At 39.1% G+C, this 27849-nt stretch overlaps 1 pseudogene; it reads right to left on the reverse strand.

Moving 5' to 3' along the window:
• Window positions 1-27849, reverse strand: part of LOC102523796 — a 75472-nt pseudogene that overhangs the window by 36379 nt on the left and 11244 nt on the right.

Consider the following 27849-nt stretch of genomic DNA (forward strand, 5'->3'; position numbering starts at 1 on the left):
AGCTGCCACCCGGTGAATTTCTGTCTGTCCTGTCCACAATTTTTTTATAAAAATCATTTGTATCTCTATGGGTTGCAAGTGAAACTGTCTGAAATCAAAATGTGAATTTACTAACTCTCAAGACTGGAGTCCTGAGGTGATTGTGCCTTGGCATGGCTAGCTTCAGAACTCAAACGGTGTCTTCAGGACTTGAATCCTGCCATGTTAGTTTCATTCTCTTTGTCTAAGAAGCGACAAGACATTTGTAGTACCATAGGACTCTCACTGCAGCAGGAGACAGACCGTTTTTCTGTAACATTAGTAGTTCTGTGAATTTCTGATTGGACCTGCTTTGGCCATCCTGAGCCTGTCATAGTAAACAGCAGTATGCTGGTGTGCTGATGGGCTGGGACTTAAATCACACGGTCACTCTGGAGGTGGGGTGGGGTGCTACCCAGAACCATGGACCAAAGGTAAGGGGAGGATGGATTCCCACTAGTATTTGTGACCTTGCTGTGGAGGCAAGAGGGGTAGATACTCCACTCCTTTCTTTCTCTTCTTTTTTCCCCCTTCCAGTCAGTCCTTTTGTGATGCATGCATGTGTAGCTCCTGACTTCAAGGGATTACTGAACTCCAGATCAATTTTTCATAAAATGTAGCTAGTGGGCATCTTAAATCAGAATTTCCCTTAGTGCCTGTTAAAATGGACCTGGACCTCTCTCCAGCTCAGAATCCTTGAGGGTTAGGACCAGTTGTCTGTATTTTTAACAAGTTCCTCGGATAATTCACAGAAATATGTACCAAAATTTGAGAACCAGTGAAAAAGATAATGGTTAAATATAATTTCTTCTGTAATAAACCGTTGATTTAATATAATACGTTTCACTGTCACTTGCTTATACCTGTCTGTATAACAAAGACAATAATATATGCCCTCAGCCACCTCAAAAACTCTCCAAGGGCCAATGATTTTCTTTTAATGTAAAATACTTTCTGGTTCCTTAGAAATAATGGTAAAATCAGTTTTATTAGTTTGGCAAGCTAGTGGTAATAGAATGATCTCTTAAATAGAGAAGTAATATATACTATATGGATTATTTGTTTAAATGATGATATTGGATAAGTTGATAAAATCTCTCTGTGTCTGAGAGTACTCATCTGTAGAGAGGAAAAAATCTCTATCAGGTTTTAATGAGAAATTAATTCTTATAACATCCTTAGAATTTTGGCCCACAGTAGTCTCTCAAATGATAGTTTTTCCTACTAGGCATTTACTATGTATATTTCTCATCTAATACTTATAAACCCCAAATTGCACCTGTTTTGGAGATGAGGGGCCCAATGCTCAGGGAGGTTAATTCACTTGCTCAGGGTCACAGAGCTAGTGTGATAATTATGTCAAAATATAATTGAATCCACAAGCATTCAATGGGTGCCTCTTACACACTGACCACTGATAATTCATGATTTCTGAATGATTTATGGGTATTGCAATTTAAGTATGTGACAAGGCCAGTTAATGGATCGCTCTAGTTAGAATGATGACGATAAGGGTTTATCATGTGTATACATGTAGTCTATTACTGCCTTTTCACTCTCCATCCTACTAGAGTAAGAAAACAATACTGAATCTCTGATTTATAATGATGACAGGGTGTAGAATTAGAATTTTTAATTAAGAATTTAGCTCTCAGGGTTAGGGAGTGAACATTACCTAAATTTCTCCTAAGGACTAATTTACACAACAGGAGGATTAAGCTCAATATGTTGTTTATTTTTTGCAAAGGAGCTTGTTTACTCTCAGTTTTATTTTCTGTCAGGGTTTATTTGTAGACTTTCCATTTTTCATCAAGCCAAAATTGTTGTCATGGATATATTTTAATCCAAGAAATTTAAGTACTTGATAAGCTTGAGAAAATACCTAAATAGTATATTTTTGGCATACTGTCTCACACTTTGATCCTGTGTTCTAAAATATTCATCGATTCCTTCTCACCACAGCGTTTCTTAACTTCATCCTTGCTCATCTCATGACAGTGCTCTGCAGAATTTCACTTCAGGTATAAACTTGCTCATGCTGTTTCTCCTTTGTGGAATGTCCCTTCTCTAGACACATGCTACCCCATCTTCGCGGCCCAGCTCAAATCTGACCTCCTATACAATACTCTCCTTAACTGCTCCACCCAAAAGTAATCCCTCTCCTTTCTATTAACCTCCACTTTTAGATTTTTATAACTTGTGGTTCTCCGAGCAATTCCTTGGAATTTAGCTGAAACACACAGTGAATTGGGTAAGTGAACAAGCTGTTTCCTTTGAATTACATGCTAGGAAGCTTATAACAAATGTCTGAGCACCCAGAACAACGGTAAAGACTTCATAGAAAGCATTTTTATCTGAGTTTCATTTCTGGTTCCATATCATATCCGAATATTTCTCCTTCTCCTTCTACACACACACACACACCCCCACACACCCACACACCACCCTCCCCACCCCATCTTTTCTTTATCGTTCAGTTCTAACATATGTTTCAGTTTTGTATTCTGTGTACTTTAGTAGACCTCCTTGTGTATTTTGTTCCTAGGGTGTATAAACTGAAACACAAATAGATACAAGATAAATCTGTCATTAGTCTTTGTTTTGCAAGTGACAAAATATTACCCATTTCAAACTGGTTTAATCAACAAAGAAAATTTGTTGCCTCATGTAGGAAAAAAAAAATCAGAGGCTTTGGCTAAAGTTTGATCCAGAAGTTCAAACCACACCACCCAAAGCCTGGCTGTGTTATAAGTGACTCTGTTTTTTGCATATGCTTTATTATTCTCAGGCCTCATAAAAATGGCCCCCAGAAGTTCCAGTCTCTCTAATGGTAGCAAGATGGAACTACACATTCAGAGCACCTAAATCAGTAAATTCCTGTAAGAAGGAAGGTTTCTTATCATTGTTTCTGTAGGGTAGAGAAGATACTTTTCTCTCCAGAAACAAATGTCTCTTATCTCATTGGTTCGAATAGTCGTATGTCTTTCTTCAAGCAAATCATTTAGCTGCAAGAAAGTTTTACCACCATTGATTATAAAAAATCTGGTTTAGAATGGGGGAAGAGTGGCCTTACAAAAGACATTTGGTGTACTTTTAGGAAGTTGTAGTTGGAAGCCAAGCCTAATCACTTCAAATCATTTCTGGGTGTTAGCAATTTCTCTGCAAGGTGATGGTAGGCTCTTCGAGTGAAGAATTGGTATTGAGCTTTCTTTGTAGGTTTCAGAGTGGCCAGATATACTAGACTCCAAACTGGTTTTCATCCTACCTGCTTGTGGCTACTGCTGTAATTTTATGGTAGTTGACTTGTATGACTGAACTCCGCATTACATCTCATCAGCACAGAAGGAGGACTAGAGAATTGCTCTCAGGGGTTAATTTGTGCAACAGGTGAACAGGTTCGACATAAGGTTGACTGCTCAGAGGACATTTTGGAACTTACTGGCTGCAAACAGATAATTCACATCACAAGGCCTGGGGTGGGAGATAAACAGTACCCTCCTTATACTTTGTCCTCATTGCACTAGGGACGTTTTGTGTGTCCACATAGACCCAGGACTGTGGAGTCGGGGGTGGGACATAGAACACTGGGGTGGGTGGGGACTGCGCTAGGGCTTCTTCATGCTGTCCTGGTAGAGACAGCCCACACAGCGTGAGTCACAGATAGTGTTGCCAGATTTAGCAAATACAAATACAGCACACCCAGTTAAATCTGAATTTCAGATGAAAAACAAATTTTTCTTTTTTAATATAAGTACCGTCTATGCAATATTTGTAGTAGTGATACTGGAACTATTATATCAAGCAATTTAGTCAAGGCTTTCATTGAGTTTTTATATATATATCAGTTGTGTTATGCTTGACAGCTTTCATAATGTTTCAGTCTTCATGGGAATCTAATGAGTGGGATCCAGCTTCCATTGCATCCTAGCGATGTTGCCTTATGTAAATTCCCTAAATTCTTTGTGCTATAGCTTTATTATCTATAAAATAGAAAAATAATAGCTCCTGCCTCCTGGGGTGATGGAGAATTAAGTGCTATATAATATACAAATGTTTAATTTAGGGCAGATAGTAAACTCTTAATAAATAACAGGTATAGGGTATGAAGACGCTATGCAGCTACTCACACAGGCCATTGAAATTTTCTGTAATAATTCACTTCTCTTGCTCAGTGCGATGTGGGGACTCAAAAAATCGATGCTTAATGAGGGAACCTTTGATGAGTACTGAATTATTCATGCCACAAATAGTTACTTAGGGCTCACTTAGTACACAGCAAGCAAGACTACCTGTTGGTGATCGGAGTCAGCTGTGTACCCTGTCTCTGCTCTCAAATAGCTTTGGTTCATGTGGAACACAAAACAGCGGAGGGAATCTGTGAAAAGACAACCTGTGCTTGTGGAATTGAAAGATGCCGGTCAGAGATGAGTTCATACAAACCTTCACAGAGTGTCTCCAGATAAAATGAAAACTTCTGAGGGATCGTTGATCTCTGATGTCTTTCCCAGGATATGGTGTCTATTAGGTACTCAATAAATGTTTGCTAAAACAGAGGGAATATTAGATGAGAATTGTTCTCTGTCCCTTGTTGGGGAGAATTTTGTAGCTTCCAGAGTAAGTGGAGATCTGTAGAATTGGGGCTTAATGCCTATCTATAGGGTGACCATGTAATTTTTCATCCAAACTGGGATGCTTTTAGATGCGTGAAAGAGGATGCCAATAGTAATTAGACAGGCTCAACAGGCGTAGCCTGGAGTTCTCACAGGCAAACAGGACATATGTCCACCCTAGCTGCAAACATCGCCTGGCAGACAAGGTTTGAAAAGTGTGAAGCATTCCAGGTACAAATGAGTATTTTTTCCCTTGAACATACACAATTCTGATTTGAGCAAAAATGAGGGGGTACAGGCATAGTGTTTACCATGGTCTGAGCCATGTCTACCACATCTGGAACTAGGATTTAATTTCAGTTTTTTCTGGTTGACCGTCTCTAAATCATCTTCAGATAATACACTGGAACTGTACCATGTAAGCTTAGACCATCAGTTCTGGAAACAGCCTAGATGTCACAGGATCTCATCCCCTCACTGTTCCCGGTGATGCAGTCGGCCAGAGGGAGGCAGCTGGGAAAGAATGAAAAGAATGCTAGGCTTATCAGAAGATGACATCCACTATTTGTCAATTATACCTCAATAAAGCTGACACAAATTTTAAAAAGTCTTCATTCAAATCCTCACTCTCTATTCCAGATGCCAAACTGGCCCAAGAGGTGAATCCAGCCCAACAGGTATTTTGCAAGCAAGACCGTGTTGGAACACGCCTGGTCATTTATGTATTACATGTGGCTGCTTTCTAGCTATAATGGCAGGATTGAGGAGTTGAGACAGAATGTATATCCTGTAAAATCTAAAATACTTATTATCTGACCCTTTACAATAAAGATTCGTAACCCCCTTCCCTAATCTGCTAACCTCCTTTTCCTCTAACTCCTGTGCCTTCTCCTCCTCGCTACCAGTCATTGGAAACTCCAAACCCAGCAGTAGCCTAAATGCCCCATGTGCACGGTTTTGCTAAATGGTCACAGAACTCTAAAAAGGGAGAGACAGTGTGTGTGGTGGTTAGAATGCAGACTCTAGAACCTGACTGTTCGTTTTGCATCCTGACTCCATCCGCTGCCAGCTCCAAGAACCTTAGCTAGTTACTTTAACTTTCACAGCCTAAGAAGTAAGCTGTCTAACTAGCCCAGACTTGACAGCTGGTAAAACTGAGGCTTAAGAACTGGTGTTTCAGAGTCACCTGGGAACTCAAGGCATTCTGGCTCGAGAGCATAAGCTCTCTAACGATACTCTACTGTCAATATGAAGCCAGATATTAAATGCCCTTTGGAAAAAAAATCAAACAGTACCAGTATGAGGGGCCCACTACTTACATAATTAACATCTTTCTATACTTCACAGTCAAGGAAGCCTTACATCTTGGGATTGATTCCAAACTGAATTAACTTGTAATCTTAGGTCACTGTTCACTGCTGCTCAGTGTAAAGCATTGGTGACAATAATGGTCCTTAGAGTGACTTGCCTCCAGGTCACACTTGTCTCCCTGTGGACCTAGGTGGGGTGTAGAATTTTCAAGATGGTTTGCCATCTGCATCCCTTGCGGCTTCGCTGTGACCCCCTTACCTGCCTGACTTGGATTGGTGTCACTGTGTGTAAAACATAATCTTACTTACATTGCATTAAATAGCATCTTTACCCAAGCTTCTGCACAGCATTTGGATAACACTAATTTGGACAATTATTTATAATAAGAGTGAATGTGGAGAAGCCACTGAATGTGTTTACCTGTCATTCGCAGTTCCTTAGACCACAGTCTGTGAATAACATGTGTCCGGGTTTTAATGATAGCCTCTTTTTACTAAATAAATTGTCGTATTTTGGGCAGCAAATTGTAGTTTACAGTGAAAGTAAATCATGTGATACTTTGATCAATCACTTTCCTCCTGGGTGACGAAGGGTAGCTTATTTTAATTGCAATATGCCAGCACACCTGAGGTGGAGGCTACATATTTCTTGCCGTCTGCTAGCAATCATCACTGAAATTAAAAAATGGAAAAGGACCATACAGTGCCTAATCACTTCATCTATCCGCTGGCCAAAACAACGTGTTTCTGGAGGCCAGTCTTCGTTTATTCCAGAACAAAGGAAACCACCAATTCAGTGGGAAAAACAAACTTGCTGAGCACATGAAAACAATCAACAAATTGAAATAATTTTATTCTCTTCAACTCATCATTTTGGGTCAAGTGGCTATAACTCAAGGTTGAATCACCATTATGCCAAACACTTCATTAAACAGGGAATGCAGAGTGTATCCAAAAAACAATTTTTCAGCTGGACTTCAGACTTGCTTGTTTTAGTATTCAGAAGAAGATATAAGAGTATTCATTGCTATGCAGATTTATGCATCTCTTTCCTTGTATAGTTACCTCCTTCTCAGAGCCTCAGCCTCTGAAATTTTACCTCTCTGTCCTTAATTCAGCAAGATAGCCCTGCTCTGCTTAGGATTTCCCTCCGTACGCAAGGGTCAGGAAAGTGCTTCCAAGAAGAAATCCAGCTTGCTCAAAGGGTGCCCTTTATGTGTTTACCTCCTTTTAGGGAATTCCGGACACCTAATGTTTCAGGACAGTCATTTCATGCATTTGTCCATTTTTCTAGTTGTTTGTAATGGGAAGATAAAAAACATAAGATCAATATGACTCATAAGCATAGACGCAGAAATACCTTAAAAATATTAGCAAATCAGGTTCATCAGCATGTGCAAAGGATATTATTATACCATGGCCAAGAAATATGATCCCCCAAAAGCTGGGTTGGTTTAACATACAAATGTCAACCAATGTAATTGACCATATTAAGAGAATAGTGGAGAAAAAAAATTGAAAAAATTTAATATCCTTTTATTTAAAAACTCAGCGCATTAGGAATAGAAAGAACTTCCACAAGTTGAAAAGGATAATGCAAAAAAATTAATACTATACTTAATGGTGAAAACTGGCAAGGTGCCAATAGTCATGATTTCTACTTAAACTTTATTGGATGCCTCAGACAAAACAGTAAGGCAAGGGGAAGTTGTTATAAATATAAAGAGGGAGCGGAGGAGAGGGAAAGGGGGAGAGAATAGATGTATGAGTATGGATAGACAGAGATGGTGATCTTGGCTGAGTGTAGAGCTGATGATGCAGGATTGACTGAGAGACAGTTAGTGATGTTAGAGGAGGAAATACAGAGGGGAACACAGTGGTGGCCAAGGAGAAGACTTTAAATCTTACAGTTGCAGAATTTGCCCAAACTAGAAAACTGGAAGTAAACCTTACCTTTTCTTCTTGTTCCAGTCATATTACTAGTTACAGTAGCAGTGTCCTGGCAATATTAATCTGAATGTCCCTAGTTGCAATTTCTATCGTATTTGCCTTGAAAATTGCCAGCAGCCTTCTGTATTCTTTCATCCTCAGGCTCATTGGGGGAATAAACCCTAATCCATGATTCATTATAATTCATCCTGATCCCTCTTTCTAAAAAGCAAATATAATGATATTATTATATTTTTAACCTTTTAGTAGTTTCTATTTCTCTTTACATAAGAACCAAACACCCTCCGTTACGTTTTGAGCTCTTCAGAACTGGCTCTCGTCCTCACACTCAGCCCGTATCTCTTACCATCCATCCTCCTGCAAGCATGTTACCCTCTGTTCACTCTGACTTCAAGTTCCTTGATACTGCCATGTGCTCTACAGAACACACCCCCTCAAACCCCACGATTCAGTTTACGTCTCAAATTTATCCTAGTCATTGAAGTATCAGCTTGATGTCACTTCCTCTGGGACCATATCCCTAATATCTCAAGTATGGGGCAGGCTTTCCTACTGTGGTGTTCCTGTAACACTCTGTAGACCCCTTTCTGAAGGTCCTTTTCACACTGTGGTCGATTGTTTCATTGCCATTTTCTCTGCTCATTTCTGTGAAGACAGGTCAGTTGTCTTTGTTCAGCACAGTGCTTGGCACAGAGAATGTACTAATTACATAATGCTAAATATTGAGGGAATGAACAGGAGGAGAAGTCATTAAAGGACTGGGAAAATTGAACCTGAATCAGCCAAGTAAGAGAAGTTACACTTTACAAAACTTGCATTTGTGAAATTCTTTAAAATTATATATTTTCCATGCTTCTTTTTCGATTTGCAGAGCATTTTCATCCTCTGAAGTGCTTAGTGTTTACTCTCCTCATTTTACACAGTCTGGAAATAGTTCCGTAGCATAAATAATGGCCAGGTGTAGCAAACCTCAGCTTAGAAACATCTTTTGATTCTAAATTTCTATGTTAGTCAGGGTAAGTCATGATACCTGCTGTAACAAACAACTCGAAAGTGTAGTGGATTTACACAATAAAGTTTTATTTCTCATTAATGTTACAGAGTCCAGCGTCGGGGTGGGAGGTGGGGGAAGGCTCTACTGCATACAGTCTTCGGGGACGTAGGCTGTTTCCATGTTGGGACTCTCCCATCTTCAGTAAATGGCTTCAAGAATTTGATGTTATGTAAGTATTATCCATTAGGGTTAGGGACAAGAGAAAGAAGAGACTAAAGGGAAGGGAAATTGATCATAGCTTCTTAGAGCAAATAGCAAAGTATCTCTTGCATTTACATTCCATTGATGAGAACTAGTCATATAATATCCATAAGCAGGGAAGTTTAGGAAACAAGGCTTAGCTGTGTGTGTGTGTACTAATTTTATATAAGCACTTATTAAAACAGGGAACTGTTCTAAAATGTGGAGAAATAATAGTGAATAAAACATAATCTCAGACTTTATGAAGCTTATATCCTATGATGGCCTACATATTAAAAAAATAAAATAAAATTTTCTGTAGAGAAAAGAAAAGCTATATACAAGAAGGAAGGTACTATTACTATAGGATGGCCAAGAAAAGCATCTCTGATCAGATGATTTTGCAAAGAGAGCTGAAGGAAGTAAAGCAGAAAGGCATGTAAATGTAGGGAGGCCAGCTCCTGGCAGAGAACAGCAGCTGCAAAGGCCCCATGTGCGGGTTGTGTTTGACGATCAGTAGGGTGGCTTCTGTGGCTGAGGCAGAGTGAAAAAGGAAGAGGGTGATAGAAGATGAGGTCAACAAAGCCATGGATTAGCCTTTCAGGTTGGGGCTTGTAGACCATTATGAGAACTGATCTGGGAAGATGTTGGAGGAGTGAAATGATATGACATATTTTCCTAGTGTCACTCAAAGGAAAACAGCTAGGCAGCTAAAGAACAGCTCAGTAATTCTTTCAACTGTAGTGGATTATAATGGCTCATGTATTTTTACTTTTTAAATAATTGAGATATAATTTGCATAAAGTAATATTCACTGTTTTTGAGGAAGAGTTCTAGTTTGGACAAGCACATACATTGATATGGCCAGCACATCAACCATGATGTAAAACAGTTTCATCAGCCCCTGATTCCCTTATACTGCCCCTAGTGGTGAGCCCCTGCCACTGCCCTGGAGGCCTAGCAATCACTGTTCTGTTTTCTGCCTTTGAAGTGTTGCCATTTCCAGAATGTCCTATCAATGGAATCATAGAGTATGTAGCCTTTTGAGTCCTACTTCATTCACTCAGCATTATGAAAGTAAGATTAATCCGTGTCGTTGTGTGTTCTGGTATTCGTTCCTTTCCATTACCTAGTAGTATCTGTTGAATGGATGTAGCACAGTTTATTTTCCACTCACCAGAACTTGTCTTTGTGTGTAAATGAAAGTTTTTATTTGTCTTGGATCAATATCAGGAGTGGGGAATTATACTTTGAAATATCTAGTACAGTTAGGCATTAAATTTGAGAGGAAAGCCATTCATTCACTGACTGAATACAAATGAAGGCTATACCATGTACAAGGAGTTAAAGCTACGATAATAAACACACCAGACAAGGTCCCATTCTCTGTGTGATGTGGAGACATGCATATGCCAGTTCTATTCTGGCACTGTTCTAGGCACTAGAAATAAAACAGGATAAAATAGAATGACCTCTTTCTAGTATATAAGCAAATTAATAATAAAAAAAATCAAGCCCTGGTAAGTAGAAGAAAACAATAAAACGGGTGCTGTGAAGGAGGGTTACTCTAAAAGCAGTGACCAGAGGAAATTTCTCTGAGAAAGGCATATGTCGGCTGATGCTGGAAAGATAAGGAAGAGCCATGATCTTAATATCTGGGGCAAGGGTGTTTAGGGCAGTGGACTAGCTGGGACAAAACCCTTAGTGTGGGAACTGGCCATGAATGTTCAGTGCGATTTTGAATTGATAGTTATTGAGCAACTATATGCTAGTCAACATGCTAAGTTATTATTGTATGTTCCAAAGTATAGCATATTCTTCATTTGAATAGAATACCTGAATTCCCAGTAAAACTGATACCCTGTAAGGTGGAGTAATAATTAGACTTTATAAGGAAGAATGTCCATGTATCTGAGTACCAAGTCTGTCATATCATGGTGATCACCACTGCTCTCCTAAGCTAGGCGTACATTAAGGCTGAATGAGTAAGTAGGAGTGAGCTCAGTACATGGCTGTCTGCACATACAAGGGGTATAATTTAATGGTGGTGCCTCAGTGCCTTTCAAAATGGCATCTCACTTATTCTAAAAAAAAAAAAAATGGAATAAATAGCAAACTGGAGGTCTCAGGCAGTATGTCAAGATACTTTATAGAGCCAAAGAAAGCTATAAAACAAAGCAAACCAGCAAGCAAAAATTCACTGACAGATAAAAGCAATAGTCTGCTTTGAGCTGTGTCTTCTCTGGTTCTATGATTCAGTGTCTTTCCTTCCCAAGTGTATATTTTTCTTGAGATATTAAAGCCTCATGGGGAGATGATGGCATTTTCATTTCAGCAACACTTTATACCAGTCTTCATGATCTTTCACTGTGTCTAACGCGTGCTTTACGTAGATCTGGAAATTGTGGGTGTGACTGCAATAGTGGGTTAGAAAACTCCAGATAAAATGAAAACTTCATTCTGGATCAATCACATTATCTAAGTGCCTGGAAACATAAATGACTACAGCTCAAAATATTAATCTAAACATTGCCATTGTTTCCTGCTGTCTTAACTGCAATATGATCAGATACAAATACTGGTTGACACACCATGATACTTTAGAGTTGGAACCAACCTAAAAACAGGGTGATCAAATAAATATGGGAGGAGGACTTAGACCAAGGGAGGTGTTCAAATCTATGGGTGTTCATAGAGTTTAAAGGTTGGCATATATACATTTTGAGATGAGGAGATTTATTAAAATTGAGAGGTGGGGTTTTAAGCTATTAACAGGGATATAATAGCATGCTTAATATTATCAGTAAGTAAACATGTAAATGGGTGATGTAGAAATGGATGAAAGAACCTCTGGTCAAATGTAGCAGATTGAATGTACATGTTCATGCTTGTTTCTCAAAAACAATAGTGGAAAACAATGACAGTGAAGACAATAGAGATGTAAGTCTACGAAGAGAAAGAATGTCGGGGGAGAAGACCCCAGATGAGAGACAGCAACAGCACACAGAGGAGGGAAATGGATGGAAGAATGATAGCAGACTAGCAGAGCAGATGAAGTTGAAATCTGCCTGCTTAATGCAGCCAGTTAGCACCTAGCCAGCGTCAGCCCCCAGACCTCAGAAAGGTTCAGGATTTGGAACTCTTGAGTAATTCTAAAGGAAATGGAGAGGGGTGAGGCTGAGTGGAGAGGATTATTTGGAAACCTGTGTAAGGTGCAGTTGCCCCGGTACCCCTACCCTATGCTAGAGCCCCCCCCCCAACCCCATGTGACCACTCTGCTCACCTTCAGATGCTGAGAGCTTCACTTGCTGGGGAAATTGAGCCGAGAACATCTAGACTTGTACCAGACTGTATGATTACAACTTTCCATTACACTTAGTATTTGTACTTATTCCTTTGTTTTCATGGCTGTTGTTTATAATGCTAAGCAGATGAACTTTATCTGTTGTTTTTTTCCAGTATATAGTTATCTACACAAATACTCTAAGGTTTGAAATACTAGTTTACAGCTTAGTACTAGAAGCAGAGTTTTCTCTAAAGTAACTCTTATGGAAGTATAGTTGATTTACAGTGCTGTTAACTTCTGGTGTTCAGCATAGTTATTCAATTACACATATTGTGTATTCCTTTTTGTATTCCTTTTCATTATAGGTTATTACAGGATATTGACTATAGTTCCTGTGCTATACAGTAGGCCCTTGCCATTTATCTATTATATATAGTAGTTAGTATCTGCAAACTCCAAACTGGCAATTTATTGCTCCACTCCCTACTGTTTCCCCCCTGGTAACCACAGTTTTGCTTTCTATGTCTGCAAGTCTGTTTCTGTTTTGTAAATAAGTTCATTTGTTGACTTTTTTTAGCTTCCACATATAAGTAGTATCATATGGTATTTTGCTTTCTGTTTCCGGCTTACTTTACTTAATATGACAATTTCCAGGTCAATCCATGTTGCTACAAATGGCATTATTTTATTCTTTTTTTATGGCTGAGTAGTGTTCCATTGTATACATGTACTGCATCTTCTTTATCCAGTCATCTGTTGATGGACATATGGGTTGTTTCTGTGTCTTGGCTATTGTAAATAGTGCTGCTGTGGACATTGGGGTGCCCTCACCAGTAAGTTACTTAACATAGCTTGGACTTATTTTCTTTATCTTTAACATAAGGCCAGTGGTTCTACTCATCTCATGGTCTCATGGAGTTTTATGAGGACTAAACGAGTTCACCCATGCATCATGTTTAGAATTTCACATATTGTTGTTAGCACTATTACTATCATCTACATAAAGTTGACAAGAAAATGGTGTTATTAGAAAAGGAAACAGTTTCCAGGAATGTATACATCAAAGGATGTAAGTGGAGGAGATATGTATTTTTATGTAAAATAAAAATTTTTCATAATCTGTGAGACCAGCACACTCACTGGCTCTGCCCCGTAGGTAAATTTCTGATCAGTAGGGTCACGCTTCTGTCTTTCCAATTCAGTGAGTTAGGAGTGCTCTTACAGTAAAGGAGTAAAATCAAAATTATTTTATGATGTGATATTCAGCAAAGGGGACAACAGGTTCCTTTTCATCATCCAGAAATAGGTGCTATAATTATGAAAACTTCTGACGTAGAAGTGAGCTAGTCAATATGCTCATGTTATTTATTTAAAGTGTAAATTTTCTGTCTGTTCCATAAGGCAGCATACTGTGCTGCTTCTCAGCAACATAGAAGCTGTGTATTTGAAACTCCAAAGCAAGCACTGATAAAAGAAACAAAACCACTGGATTTTATTTTGGATCCAAGTAATGGCTTAAACAATTTCTCTTCATAAAATTAATTAGGTTAATTAAACAATTTCTCTTCCTAAAATTATTTCCTTTTATTTTCATTTTTCACATTATAGAAACAAAAGAGTGGTGGGAAGGGGAAAATTTCAAAATAACTCTTCATTTCTATTTTATTTTTAAAATATAATTTGGACAGTCAAGAATGTTTTGTGGGGGAAGATGATGAAGTCAAGTTGAGATGTGGTGAATGGGAAGTAACCAGGGTGGCACCCAGTGCTGATGGTGGATTGGAAGTTGTGTAGATGGCTTGTCACCCAGAGGAGGGGCCTGTACTGGTGACATCTATGGGAGAAATGGCCTTAGAAATGAAGCCAAGCTCGTAAGTGGTAGCACCTAGAAAAAGAGTAGAGAATAAGAAGAGGGGAAATTCAGGAGTAGACCTTAAAGACAGCCCACATTTAAAGCCTGGCTTGAAAACTGGCTCCCCACGATGAATAAAATAGGAAGGAAGGAAGGAAGAAGGGAGGGGAAAGGGAGGAAGAGCTGGCCCAACCAAACGTGTCCCACCTAGTTCTGACACTTATATTCTCAGTAACATTTTCACTCTGTGTTAATTCTGTGCAACAGTCATTTAAAACAATTCAGAGCAAAAAGCGGAGTACGTACAACTATCTTTTTATATTTATAGACCTGGAAACAGATTTTTCCTTTATAATCTTGGGTAAGTGACTTAACCTTTTCAAATCTTGACTTTTTTTCAGTTTTAGAAAAGTTAGACCAGAAAACAGAAGTCTCATACAACTTACTCTGGAATCTTCTCCACTGCCTAGTAAATATCAGATGTTTTAGAAATACTGAATTATAAATGGGCAGTTTTGATGTTTGTGGCAAAATAGCATGTTAATTATGCTTTTTTTATGTTTGTGATAGTACTGCTAATTCTCTGTAAAATGGAGAAGAGGTGAAGAGTTTCCTTATTAATAAAATCTTAGTTGTCAAATAATTTTCATTGTGCATATATTCAAGAATAGTATGGAATGAGGAGGAGGCAGAGGGCGCCAGAAAGAGGAGTAAACTAGAATTCTCACGTCAGCTCTCCAATTAACCGATTGAGTAACCTCAGACTCTTAAGGCTAGACAACCCTGGAAAATTAACTCCAAGAAGGATAATAGCAGATTATATTTATTTAGCATTTCATTATCATCCTGTCCCTGGTTCAGACTGTTTTCCAGATATTATTTTATTTCAATCTCACAGCATCCCTGCAAGTTTAGAACTACTATCCCCACTTCAAAGATAAGAAAACTGAGGCTCAGAGAGTTGAAGTTATTTTCCTGATGTGAGAGCTAGTAAGTGGTTTAGATAGAATTGTGATTCAGCCTATTTATATTTAAAGCATATACCATTTCTAATGAATCACTCAAAAATAGGTAGTATGTATGAACGTTCTTTATAAGCTGCCAAAAGCTATCCAAATACAGGTTATGATTACAGTAAATTAGTTATTTTAACCAAAGCCTATAAAGTTGATGTTATCTTTACCTCCCTGCTATAATGTTATAATGGAAGTGTAACACAACATCGAAGTAAAATCAACTGCAGACAGTAGTTTAGTAAACTAAACAGATCATATTTTCTGGATGCTGAATACATGTTTTACCATAACCCACTGAGACACTTCCCTCTTTGTCAACTAATAGGTTTTTGATGAGACCATTTTAGATCCATCTAGAGTTATATTATAAATTTTAATTTGCTCTATTTATTTAATGAAGGTTATTGAGACTAATTCTCATTTTCTTGCAAATGTAAAAAAAAATGATTTCCACTTAATTAAAATTAATGACCTTCACACTGACAAAGATTTTTTAGTTCAGAAAATGAGATTTAAGACAGTGCAAAAGGAGAGCCCAGCACAAATGTAATAAATTGGGAGAAGCCTTCTTTGGCACATATGATGACAGTTTCCTTTGCAAGTTTCAATTCCTTCATCTCCAAAATTAGTGAGGAGAAATTGCAGTTTGCTAACAGAACGTGGGATTCTTTATAACAAGTGACACTGCTTTGGTTTTGGGCTCCTGTCTCATTTATGCCTAAACATTGCATTTTGCTTAATTTGAAAAAATTCACTCAATATGAATGAGTAAAGGAGTAGGGGAAATGGAATTTAAATACCATAAAAGCCACCCTTAATATTGTGTCATTTTGTGCACAGTCAAGCTTTGGATATTAATGGGAAAATTAAAAAGTTCCCACATAAAACTGGAAGCTGAGGCAAACAGCGAAGCGTGTTTTGTTGTGGACACCTACTGAATATACTCCTCATGTGAAGCCTCCCTAGCACCCTGTGAGCTGTATGTATAATTTATTAGAAAAGCAAAAGTAAAATCCCCTCCATGCTAAATTGCAGAATTTACTTCTTAAAGTCAGTGGACAGAGTAAGTTTCTTTTTAACAGCAGTGATTCAAGGACAAATGCGTTGAAGCTTCTATTTGAATGTAAAGTCAAATTTCACTTAGCAAATTTGTGAAAATTGAAGATCAAAAGAAATGAAAGCAGTCAGAATTTCTTCCTAAAACAACAGGTTGTTGAGTTTGCAGACTGCCCTGTAGACACCAATCCTTGTTCAAGTCCAATGTAGCTATTTTCTTTACTCTCTTTGGAAATGAGAGACTGGGAGAAATGTTCACCACATGATGGCGTAGGCCATATTCCTAGGACATTTATTCAATGGGCCCTTAGGTGCTTTGAAAATAAAAACAGTTGCGTCGTCCCTGGGACTCGGGGAGAATGGTTAAAAGTGGTCTGCTGAAGAAACGTGATGCCTGTTGAATCACGACACACTGCTCTGAGTGGACTGTCTGCGGCAGTCACCTGGGGTGAGTAGATGATTTATTGCTCCCGAGGGAAGAAAGAAGAAAAAGGGCAGTTTCCATTCTGGCTTGTCTGTCAGTATTTGGGAGTCATTTTGTTGGAACAGGTGGTGGTATTTGACCAGGACAGTGATGGGTAAGTTGGCCAAAGACTGACTGGATTTATTCACAGTGAAAGGCAAGGAAGGGAGGGGCTGAAGGCAACAAGTTTTATTTGAAATAATTTGTTTTTAAAAGAACATCTAATGCCATTTGCAGCAACGTGGATGGACCTAGAAATTGTCATATTAAGTGAAGTAAGTCACACAGAGAAAGACAAATATCACATGATATCACTTCTATGTGAAATCTGAAAATAAATAAAATGATACAAATGGACTTATTTACAAAACAGAAACAGACTCACAGACATAGCAAAGAAACTTAGGCTTACCAAAGGGGGAGTCAGGAAGCATTAATGAGGAGTTTGGGGTTAGCAGCTACAAACTACTATACATAAAATAGATAAACAATGAGGACCCTGCGGTATAGCACAGGGAACTATATCCAATATCTTGTAATAACCTATAGTAGAAAAGAATATAAAAAAGTGTATGTATATGTATAACAATCATTTTTGCTGTACACCTGAAACTAACACAACATCGTAAATCAACTATCCTTCAATAACAATTTTTTTGAAAGCCATCTGAGATGATGCTTCCTCAGGGGCTGTGCTGAATGTACTCAAGTGCTAAGGCTGCCAGCATTCAGGAAGCCCTGCAGTGGGGTCTGACAAGCCGACAACAGTATCCAGGCTTGTTTTGATCTTCCAGGACTCATCAGGCTTTGCAGCTGTTCTTTCTCAAAGAAGCTCTCGGACAGGAAGGGAATAATTCATTTACCCTGAACGCGTAAGTCAGGATCAGAAAGGCCAAGGACAGGGCTCATGGGTTGCTGGGTCCTCCCCTTCTGCCCCAGCAGCCTCTTACAGAGCTCTGCGGGCCAGGTGGCCAGATTGGACATGGAATATAGTGATGTTGCCGGGTGAGCCCATGATGTCTGTGAAAAGAATGCACTCAAGGGCCACTAAAGCTCTAGTTCATATTCACATAGTTCTTAATCCTGCCTTTTTCTAGAGGACAGAAGAAGGAATACATGATCATTTCACTAAAAACAAACCATTTACTTAGTGTCTACTAAGTGCCAGGCACTGTGCTAGGCTTTGGGGGTATAAAAATAAATATATAGATTCTTTGCCCTTGATAAGCTTAGTTTAGTGTGAAATGTAAGAAATGAAACAATTACATCTGTGTATATGTATATATAAATAAACACAAAATATAATATTATTTCTAAACAGAAATCATAGGGTGCAATGATTGATTACAGTGGGGAGTACCTGATCTAGCTGAGGAAGTGTCATTTTAACGGAGACAAAAAATAAGGAAGATTTCACAAGTTAGGGAATGTAGGAGAGTGTCCAGGAAATACAAGGAGCCTGTGAGGGAAAGTCTGTTGAGCTCTAGAACCAAGAGTGTGCAGAGGCGACCTGAGTGAGAAATTAAAGGAAAGGTGAGGAGACGGGAGGGTGTCTCATGGGAGCTGGTGATGAAGCACAGGTCAGAAAGGGGGTCGCCTTGGGAGAAAGTGTTGTGAAAATAGCTCCTTCAACCCCCTTTTTCTGTGACATGTGAACAGAGGCGAGGACACAAACTCAGTGGTGGAGTTATTAGCAGCCAGGAAACACACAGACCACATCTCTTGATGCCAAAGGAGCTCAGATTTTAAAAAGACTGGTTGAGCTGATTCTCCTTGAAGATTCACTTTGGAAGTCAGTTCTATTGCTTTATGCCCTGTGTTGATCTTGAGGTGCCACAGTTAAATAATCGATAAAAGTATTTATAATCTGTGCCTTCACCTTGGACCTACCTTTCCTGAATCACTTGAGTGAGTCTCACAGTTGGCTGGTTTAGAGCCTTGGCACAAATGATCCCTCTGATACACAAATCGAATAGAAGTTATGGTTTATTGTGATAACTTAAGAATATGCTGTCTCACCAGAGCATAGCATAGAACATCAGAGCAGCCAGTAAAAAAGTGTTTGGAATTTCCCAGTTCCTCTTGGAAGATCCTCTTGATATTCTTCCAGTCTAGGGTGAGGACACTTAGGTTGTTTCCGTATCTTGCTGTTGTAAATGATGCTACAATAAGCATATAAACATGGGGGTGCAGCTTTCTCTTTGAGATAGTGATTTCATTTCCTTTGGATACATACTTAAAATCGGGATTGTTGGATCATATAATCTATTTTTAATCTTTTTGAGAAACCGTTCATCTATTTCCATAATGGTTGTAACTAATTTACACCCCCATCAGCAGTGCATGAGGATTTCCTTTTCTCCACATCCTCAACAGTATTTGTTAGCTCTTCTGGGTAATAAGCATTCTGATAGGTGTGAAGTGACACCTCTTTGTAGTTTTGATTTATATTTCCTTGAAGATTAGTGATGTTGAGCACCGTTTCATTGGCCAGTTGGAAAAATATCTACTCAGATTCTTTGCCCATTTTTTAATCAGATTAGTTGGTTTGTGTTAAGTTCCTTGTATATTTTGGGTATTAACCCCTTATCACATGTATAATTTGCAAATACCTTCTCTCATTCTGTAGGTTGCCTTTTCATTTCATTGATTCTTTTGCTATGCAAAAGCTTTTTAGTTTAATATAGTCTCACTTTATTTTGACTTTCTTTTAATGTCATATTCAAAAAGTCACTGCAAAGACCATGGTCAAGAACGTTTTTCCCTATGTTTTATTTGAGGAATTAGTGTTTCTTTGGTAATTACTTGTCTTGATGGTGTTCCATATGCACCCATTAAACGATTACTGTGACCAGCAAATTGCCGTAGGATAATTGCCTTAAGGATGTTATCAACTGCATTGAAGTTCCGTGGCTGAGAACAGGGAAAGAGTAGACTACTAAAGCCAACAAGCTGCTGGGGTTAGAGGGATAAATGCTAGAAAAGCAACCAGAAGTCTGTTTCACTTCTCCTCACAGTTGCTTTTGAGAGTTTGCTGAGAACAAATTTAACCATTTTAACTACTTGTTTGTTTCTTTTTTCTTTTCTTTTTTTTTTTTTCTGTTCTGAGGAGGTAAAGTGTAGCAGAGATGCTGTATGGAATAAAAGACATTCTGCCACTTTCTAGTCTGGAACTTGAGCCGTCCTCCAGTGTCCCCTCTCCTCCCTGCTGCATGGTCTGTCCTATTATGGACGAGTGATGTCCGCAAGGCACCCCAGAAGGGGAATCAGAAGTAAGGGCTCCACCAGAAGGATGACATCGTGGTCTACTTCCTGACCCTAGTCAGGACTCCAGAAGGCCCTTCGTATGATTCAGGCTAGCTAGAAAACATCCCACTCAAAATGAGCCACAGTCTTGTTATCCATTGGATGGTCTTGGTAGGCAATTAAGTCAGAGATTTGGCTAGAGTGAGACGGAAACTGCTTCCTGGCCAGGCTGAATGGCATCAGCAGGCCTGAGAATCTCTAGGAAGATTCAGGTGAGGAGAGATGACCTTAAGGATCAGTAATTTCTCAGGGTAATACCTTACTTCTTATCTCCGCTGAGACAACTCTTCCCTTAGGGGCATTCTTAAAGACTCTGAACCAGGACTTTTCTCTGGTTAGAAAATCCAGTGACTAAACAGAGGGAAAGGTAGTATCTAGGGCGTCTACTATTTGCCCTAACCTTATTTGCTACTAATTCCTGATACAATACCCACTTGTGTTTCCCAAAGATGTCCTACAGTATCCTGAATCTCTATCTTTGTGCAAACATCTCTCCTCTGTAAAACTACCATTTTTTAACTACCTAATTCCAATTAGTTCTTCAAGGATAAAATCAATTTCTCCTTCCTCCTGAATTCTATTAGTAATAATTAATCTCTCCTTATAGACTAGACAGTATACAGCAAAATGATTTAAAGTTCAAACTGCAACCAAATTGACTATGGTTCTGGTCTTACCAGCTTATAAACTTGTACCCTTGGGCAAATTACTTAATGCTCCTGAGCTTCATTCTTTTTCATCTACAAAGTGCTCATCAAAGGAGTGCAGTGAGGGTTTAAAGAGATTTATGTAGAGTCTGGGTGATAGTAAATGCTCAAAATATGTTAGTTATTGTGAACAGTCAGTTTTGTATCTTCAGCTACATCAAGGACAGGACCAGAACAATAAATACGTGCTGGGCTGCACGGAGCCAAGTAAGGGACCCTGTAGGCATAAAGGCATTTGAATAGAATGCAAGGAAAGCATCAGTAAACAACTAAGCCACTGTGCTCACAAACACGTTTTAAAGATGTGTCCCTAGAGAAGCCTGCACATCGTCAGCTTCTCACGGTCAAGCGTGTCTTCACTTTGTGCCGCTCCCTCAACCGGCTCCCCCTCTTCCTCTGCAGTTGTTTCTTTGCATTCTTACGAAAACTCTGGCTGTTTGCTTTTCCTGCATAAATGTGCTAACTTTCTCTGAATAAAGCCCATTCTCTTTTGCTTGTTTCCCATTCATTTGACAGAATAATCCATAAAACTTTGTGGCTCAACTATGATATCCTTTTAACATTTTGAATATTTTTATCATGGCTTGTGAGGATAGTGAAATGATGGTAAATGTGTATTGAACAATCTTTATTCTCTAACTGATGGAAGAGAAAGAACTAGGAACAAATGGAAAATTCCCTTAGAATCACACTGCTGCCACTCGGGATCCACAGTGGCCACATGGATGTGGAGGATGTGGAGCTTAGTCAGCCCTTGTCAGCTGCCCTGTCTTACTAAGCCAGTCACCAACTTTATAAAATGATAAGAAATTCTAAAGCAAAATGAGAGAGGAGAGAGAGAGAGCCAGCAAACTTTTATTTCCACATTTCTTCTACTCTTGAAGCTTATTTTATTTGGACTTCACTTGTACCGATTTTCATTTTTAAGTTCTTTGTTGAAGACAGTCAACTGTTTTTCATGGTCCAGCTGATAAATCTTCACAGTATGTTAGGTTTTGCAAAGTTGTAAGTGGCTAATTTATTTGACATTTATCTTTCTGCCAGGGTTGAAAGGACATATCTGACTCTGCATTTGATGGGAACTTTTAGCACCTTTTCATCTACAGCGTTTGTCCCCTCAGTGGCGTTGACTCCACCGGAAAGCTCATGAAGGGTGCGAGGCAGACAGCACTTGGTAGCTGTTTCTCTGCTCCTGTTAGCAGCGCCTGCACAGACGCACCTCTCCAGCCCTCTCTCAGAACAGGGAGTTCCCCCAGCTGCTGAGGGTACCGGCGGCTCACAGAACTGGGCAGACTCGCTCTCCGGGTAATGCTCTCAGCCAGTCAGTTTCTTCAGAGCCCAAGGTCAAGTCCCACCTCTGGGGTCTGAACGGACCCTACCCTGATCAGTACCATGTTATGAAAGCTGGGCCCTTTACCTCAAAGGGAACCACTTGGAAGGGGCCATCCCACTTCTTCCCATTTCTGTGGGGTTGACTGAGGCCTTTCTTGGGAGTAAGTCATAGGTAAATCCTCTCTTTTCCCAACCTTATTTCCATCTCTTCCTCAGATGTGTTGATCTTGAGAACATTCCTCAAAGAACTGCTATTTTAATATAGGTTTTATTATGATTTAGGTATGGTAAGACCAACAGGAAATGCTGGCATTGAAAAGAGAAGCTTAGTGTTGACGATCTTGTGATGATTTCAGTGGGCTCTGGGGCACAGGGGCTGCCTTTAGTTGCCTCCCACCTAATCCTGGAGTAGGTCGGACTGGTTGCTGGGGGTGTGGGCTCTGGATTGGTAGGTTTGCATTTAAAAAGCATACTCATGGCTAACTTGTCTACTACCTTCAGGAATTGAATCACTCCCCCTTTAATGTTGGCAAGGACCCGGATGTCAACACATCAGAATGCAGAAAATAGAAGACATGGTGAATACAGCTTCCTACATAAATATCTGTATCTCAGAGTAAGTCTCCTTGGGAACCAGACCAAATTCAGTCTCAGTCTCCACAATGCATAGTGTTTTAGGTTCCTAGTCCTCCAAATGTTGTACTGGTAAATGTTTTAACAGCTGATTTTCAAAAGAAAAAAAAAAAATCCCTTATCTAGAGCGTTTACCAGTTTCCATGGTGTAATGCTCCCATCATGGCTGAGTTCAAGCTATCAACGTGTTGTCACTGAAAGTGAAGTTGGGAAGAATGCAGACACAATGAGCATACCACTGCCTCTTCCTTAGGGAGAATAAAGTTATTTTTATAAAGTGTATCTGCCAACTAGAGTATAATAAGATGCTGCATAACTAGAACTTAGTGAGCCTGCCCTGCTAATCCGTTTCCCAACAGTTCCTACATGTTCCAGGTGTGCGAACTGATTTTCTCCAGGCTTCCCCAGGATGGGAAATTAAATCAAACTGGCCATAATGATCTTTACTCCAGTAGACTTGTCGGTACTTGCTCAGGACATCTAGGACCCTGCATAGTTTCCTCAAGTTGTTTTTAGAAACTCAGTGTGATGAATCAGATTTGCTCAAGAACTCTGGTTGGCTCTTGGAGGATGATGTCTGCTAGATGGTAGAACAAGAAAAAAGCGTTGGACTCTGCTTCATCCCATCAACACGCTGATTCAACAGCAATACAGAGAAAAATTCCTTTGGTGAGAAATCTAGAAGCTAGTTGAGGGGCACCTACACCTTGCCCAAGTGTGAAACCAGACACGTTGTAACCAGTAGGGAAATTCAAGGCAGCCTCTTGCCAGAATCCTTACCTCTGGCATAGTGCCGTACGATCAGGAGGAAACACCCCAGCTCCTGGTTTCTCGTGGGGGAAGGAAAGAGTTGGACTGCCCGTCCAGTGCTCCAACTCTTCCAGGAGCTTCCCCGGAGAACGAGCTTCTGTTTTGCCAGTCGTGTATGTGGTGCTTATGGGACCTGGCATGCTTTTGCCACCTAGGAAAAACAAAGTTGGTGGTTTGGGCTGGCACTCTCCATAACCTCTCCTCCTGGCTTAGCACAAAGTGAAGGCATGAAAACACCCAGATCCCAGCTTCTCCCTGGGGAGGGAAAGACAATTGGACCACATGACAAATGCCCCAACTTTTACAGATGCTGCTCGAGGACTGGCTTTTGTCTTGTCTGCTTCCGAGTGCTAACAGAACCCAGCACATTGTAGCCTCCTGAAGGCTAGTAAGAACAAAGACAGTGCTTCGATCTGGCATGCAACTAACCATGGCAGCCTTTCCCCTAGTCGAGCACAGAATAAATGGATGAAAGGCCTCAGCCCCCAGCTTCTCCCTGGTGAGGGAAAGTATCGGCCACGGCATCTGATGAGACACCTTCCCTGGCGGCTGCCTGAGGAACTGTCCTTGGTCTCTCTTGTTTCAGAGCAGTGGCAGCATCTGTCATACTCTTAAGTGCCTGGAAGCTGTTAAGAATGACGAGGTGTCACCAAGGCCATGTTCCCCTGAAACATGTAGGAGAATCCTTGCTTCTTCTGACCTTCTGCGGGCTTTCTGGCCATCTGTGACACTCCTTGGTTTGTGGAGGCATCTCCCTCAGCCTCTGTGTCACATAGTGGTCTCCTTGTGTGTCTTTCCTCTGTGTTTGCCTGTCTCTGTGTCCACATTTCTCCTTTTTATAAAGATAACAGTTATATTGGATGAGAGCTCACTGTAATAACCTCACTTTGATTTCATTACCTCTGTAAATACCTTATTTCCTTATAAGGTCACGTTCTGAGTTACTAGGGGTTAGGACTTTAATGTGTCTATTTTGAGGGGACAGAATTTAACTCATAACAATCACAATAAAAACTAATTATGCTCAAGACTTAGACAAGAAATATGAAAGAACCTAAACCAAGGTACATTTTAATCAAATTGCTTGAAACCAGTGACGAAAGATAATCTTCAAATCAGCCAGTGCAAATAGACATATTACAGACAGAAGAACAAAGAGAGGGCCTTTCATGTTTCTCATGCTTGGGGTGTGTGGGGCTTCTTGAATCCATGGTCTTCATCAACTTTTCGTCAACTTTGCAAAATTCTAAACCACATATTTATATATTTATATATTAGCATTCATTTTTCCTGGTATATTTTCTCTTTTATTTTGAGTAATTTCTATTGTTGTATCTTCAAGTTCACTAATCTTTTCTACAACTTAATATCCAACTTTTTGTTTTTAATTTAATAAATAATATAACAGGATCAAAACATTTAAAATAAGTAAACTAACCATTTCAGTAATTCATTTTGGTCATATCAACTATAGAACATGAAAAATAAACTCAGGGGTACAATTACTTTAAAATACAATACTTCTACTTTTGTCAAATTTTACATTTATGTGCATATTCTATAGCAGAAGTGGAAATTCTCTCTAAAAAACATTTCCTTAAACTCTTGAGGTTTGTATTAGAGCCACAAGCAATTTCTATCATGTAAAATTGCCGTATAGGCCTTTCAGATTTGGCATTGCACTGGTACAACCCCATGGCCAACGTGTGTAATCACTGTATAGTGCTTTGGTGCTCCAGTAATAACCATTATTTTCTTTAGTGTAGAGTGATTGATATACATTCTACAAGGGGCAGTGAGGTTAGTAATTCTATAGGGTATGTGCTGACAATTTTCAGGCTGTACAATAACACAAAAAACTTTGTTAAGGCCATATTTTATTTGCTGATTAATGGACAAAAGGCAATGTAATTTGTGTAATGTAATTACATTAAAAATGTAATTTTTAAGTATTTTCTTTAAAGTCTGCATTTCTAAAAAAAACCATGAAATGTTGTAAAGGCTGTTAAATCAGTGAAAGTTTAAATATATCTTACACAGTCTTGTTTGTACAAAAATACAAGTTTAAACATAAAGCTGCCATGGTAATTTTATGCAAATCTACTTTATGTGGTCTTCAGTTATATATAAAAGTTTCTCAGTTCTGTTGTTTGTGGAAAATCAATACCAAATTGAATTATCTATTGGGGAAGTGATCAAAAAGCTTACTTTAGCATTAATCTTCTACGTAATTAAATGCATTTCTTAATTTGAGATCACATAAACACTGGGGGAAAAAAGAAATGAAAGGGCAGTATATCCCTAAACCAACGAATAGTTTTACTGTAATGTGTTACCAAATACAAAGCCCATATATCTGCACAATAAGCTTGAAGTATTACATACTCTCACACACAGATATTTGCATATGTGCATGTACGTACATACATTCATACATACACACACAGCTGGTCGTAAAGCAAGACCTAACAGAAGCTGCTTCTAGTTCCATAGCCAGCTTTGCATTTTCTCTTACCCCATCAAATGAAGAGCTTTTTGTTATCATTCCATTCTTGAAGACATTATAGAGAAGATCATGACCATATTTTTCAAGGTATTCTTTTCTTTTTTCAAGTACAACAAAATTCCCTGCTGGTGTCCTTTGGAAAAGATAACCAGCCCTTTCTGGGCCTTTTTTTGGGATCAGAAACTGGGGCCTTAAAGATATTAAATCCCAAGGCCAGTAGTTACAACATGACTACGCTTGAAGGAAAAATCAAGAGATAGCTTGTTAATTTCTATAGCAAAGCTTCCACCAAAACCAAAGGAAACATTTTCAGTACTCCGTGTTTATGTTTTGCTTCCCATCTCCCACAATCTTTTAAAGTATCCTATCTGCATCACCCGCTTGACTAAGATAAGTGGCAGCAACTCGCAGCTCTTCGAGTTCTCAGTCGCAGGGAACTTCTTGCCTAAAATGTCTTAGTTTTTAATACAGTGTTAAGAAGACTTCATGAATCAGATATGATTATTAGTGGTGCCTCCAGACACTCTGTTACTAAATGTCTTAGCTTCTTACCCTGTATATTTTTCACATACATAAATGTTACAGTTACTGAAGATCACAGATTCAGGCACTCATAAAAACTGCATTAGTCTATGTTCAAAACATCTTTTTAATTGTCTTCCCCCTGAGCTGTTAGGGTACTGTGTTCTGCCACTAGAACAGAATAGCCTGGAACAGGATCTTTTGTTCCATAGTATTTTTAAATTAAAGCAATTCCTGCTACTCTAGCTGTCCCTTTAAAATTAACCAAATGAGCAGAGGTGCCAATGCCAGCAGTCTTGTAAAAAGGGACTGTTCTGTAGCCAAATCATGTAACTTCTATACCAGACCATCTAGGCTATTGGACATTTCTAATAAATATTTGGCCAATATTTTCTTTTGCTCTCGTTTGTGGCCACTGTGATTGGATATCAGGACTGAACTAGAATAGTCTGTCCCATGTGTTGGTCAGTAACACTCTGAATCTGGGTTTTCTACTGTGAAGAGAACACTTCCTCTGGGAATGACAGAACTTGCAGGAACAGCTTTTACTTCTATTGGAAGAGGTCCATCATATTTCTCCAGAATGTAGTTTCTTCCCTTTTTATGAAAGACATCATCTTAGAAAGTTCATTAATCTTTTATTCTGCAATGTCTTTTCTGTTGTTCATCCTATCTAGTGATTTTTTTTTTAAATTTAAGACCTTGTAATTTCCATCTTTATCAGTTTGATTTTGCACCCTTTTATATCTCCCATGCTTCTACTTAGCATACCCAATCTTTATTCTAATGTACTAACTGTATGGAGCATCTGTTCTATTTCTTAACCTGGGTGGGAGATACCTGGTGTTTGCTTTACATTATTTGGTAAATTTTACATTTCTGTTTTCTACGTGTATATTATACACTTTTCTACATGTATATTATATTTCAAAATGAAAATTAGATGCTCCAAGAAATCATATTAGCTGCACATGCAAAGCATCCGCAATCCAACCAGTTCCCACCACCTTCCCCACTGCTACCCTGGTCCAAGCCTCCACCATTCATTAACTTGTTAATAGCAAAACCCACCACACTGGACTTCCTTCTTCTGCCCTTGTCCCCTAAAGTCTACTTTCAGCTCAATGGCTAATGTCTTTCTCGTAAAATTCAAGTGCAATGATGTCATTCCTCTACTCAAATCCCAATGGCTTCCCATCTCACTCAGAATCAAAGTCAAAGACTTTTTATGGTTTACA

This window comes from Camelus ferus, chromosome 3, assembly GCF_009834535.1.
Source record: "Camelus ferus isolate YT-003-E chromosome 3, BCGSAC_Cfer_1.0, whole genome shotgun sequence".
Taxonomy (NCBI): Eukaryota; Metazoa; Chordata; class Mammalia; order Artiodactyla; family Camelidae; genus Camelus; species Camelus ferus.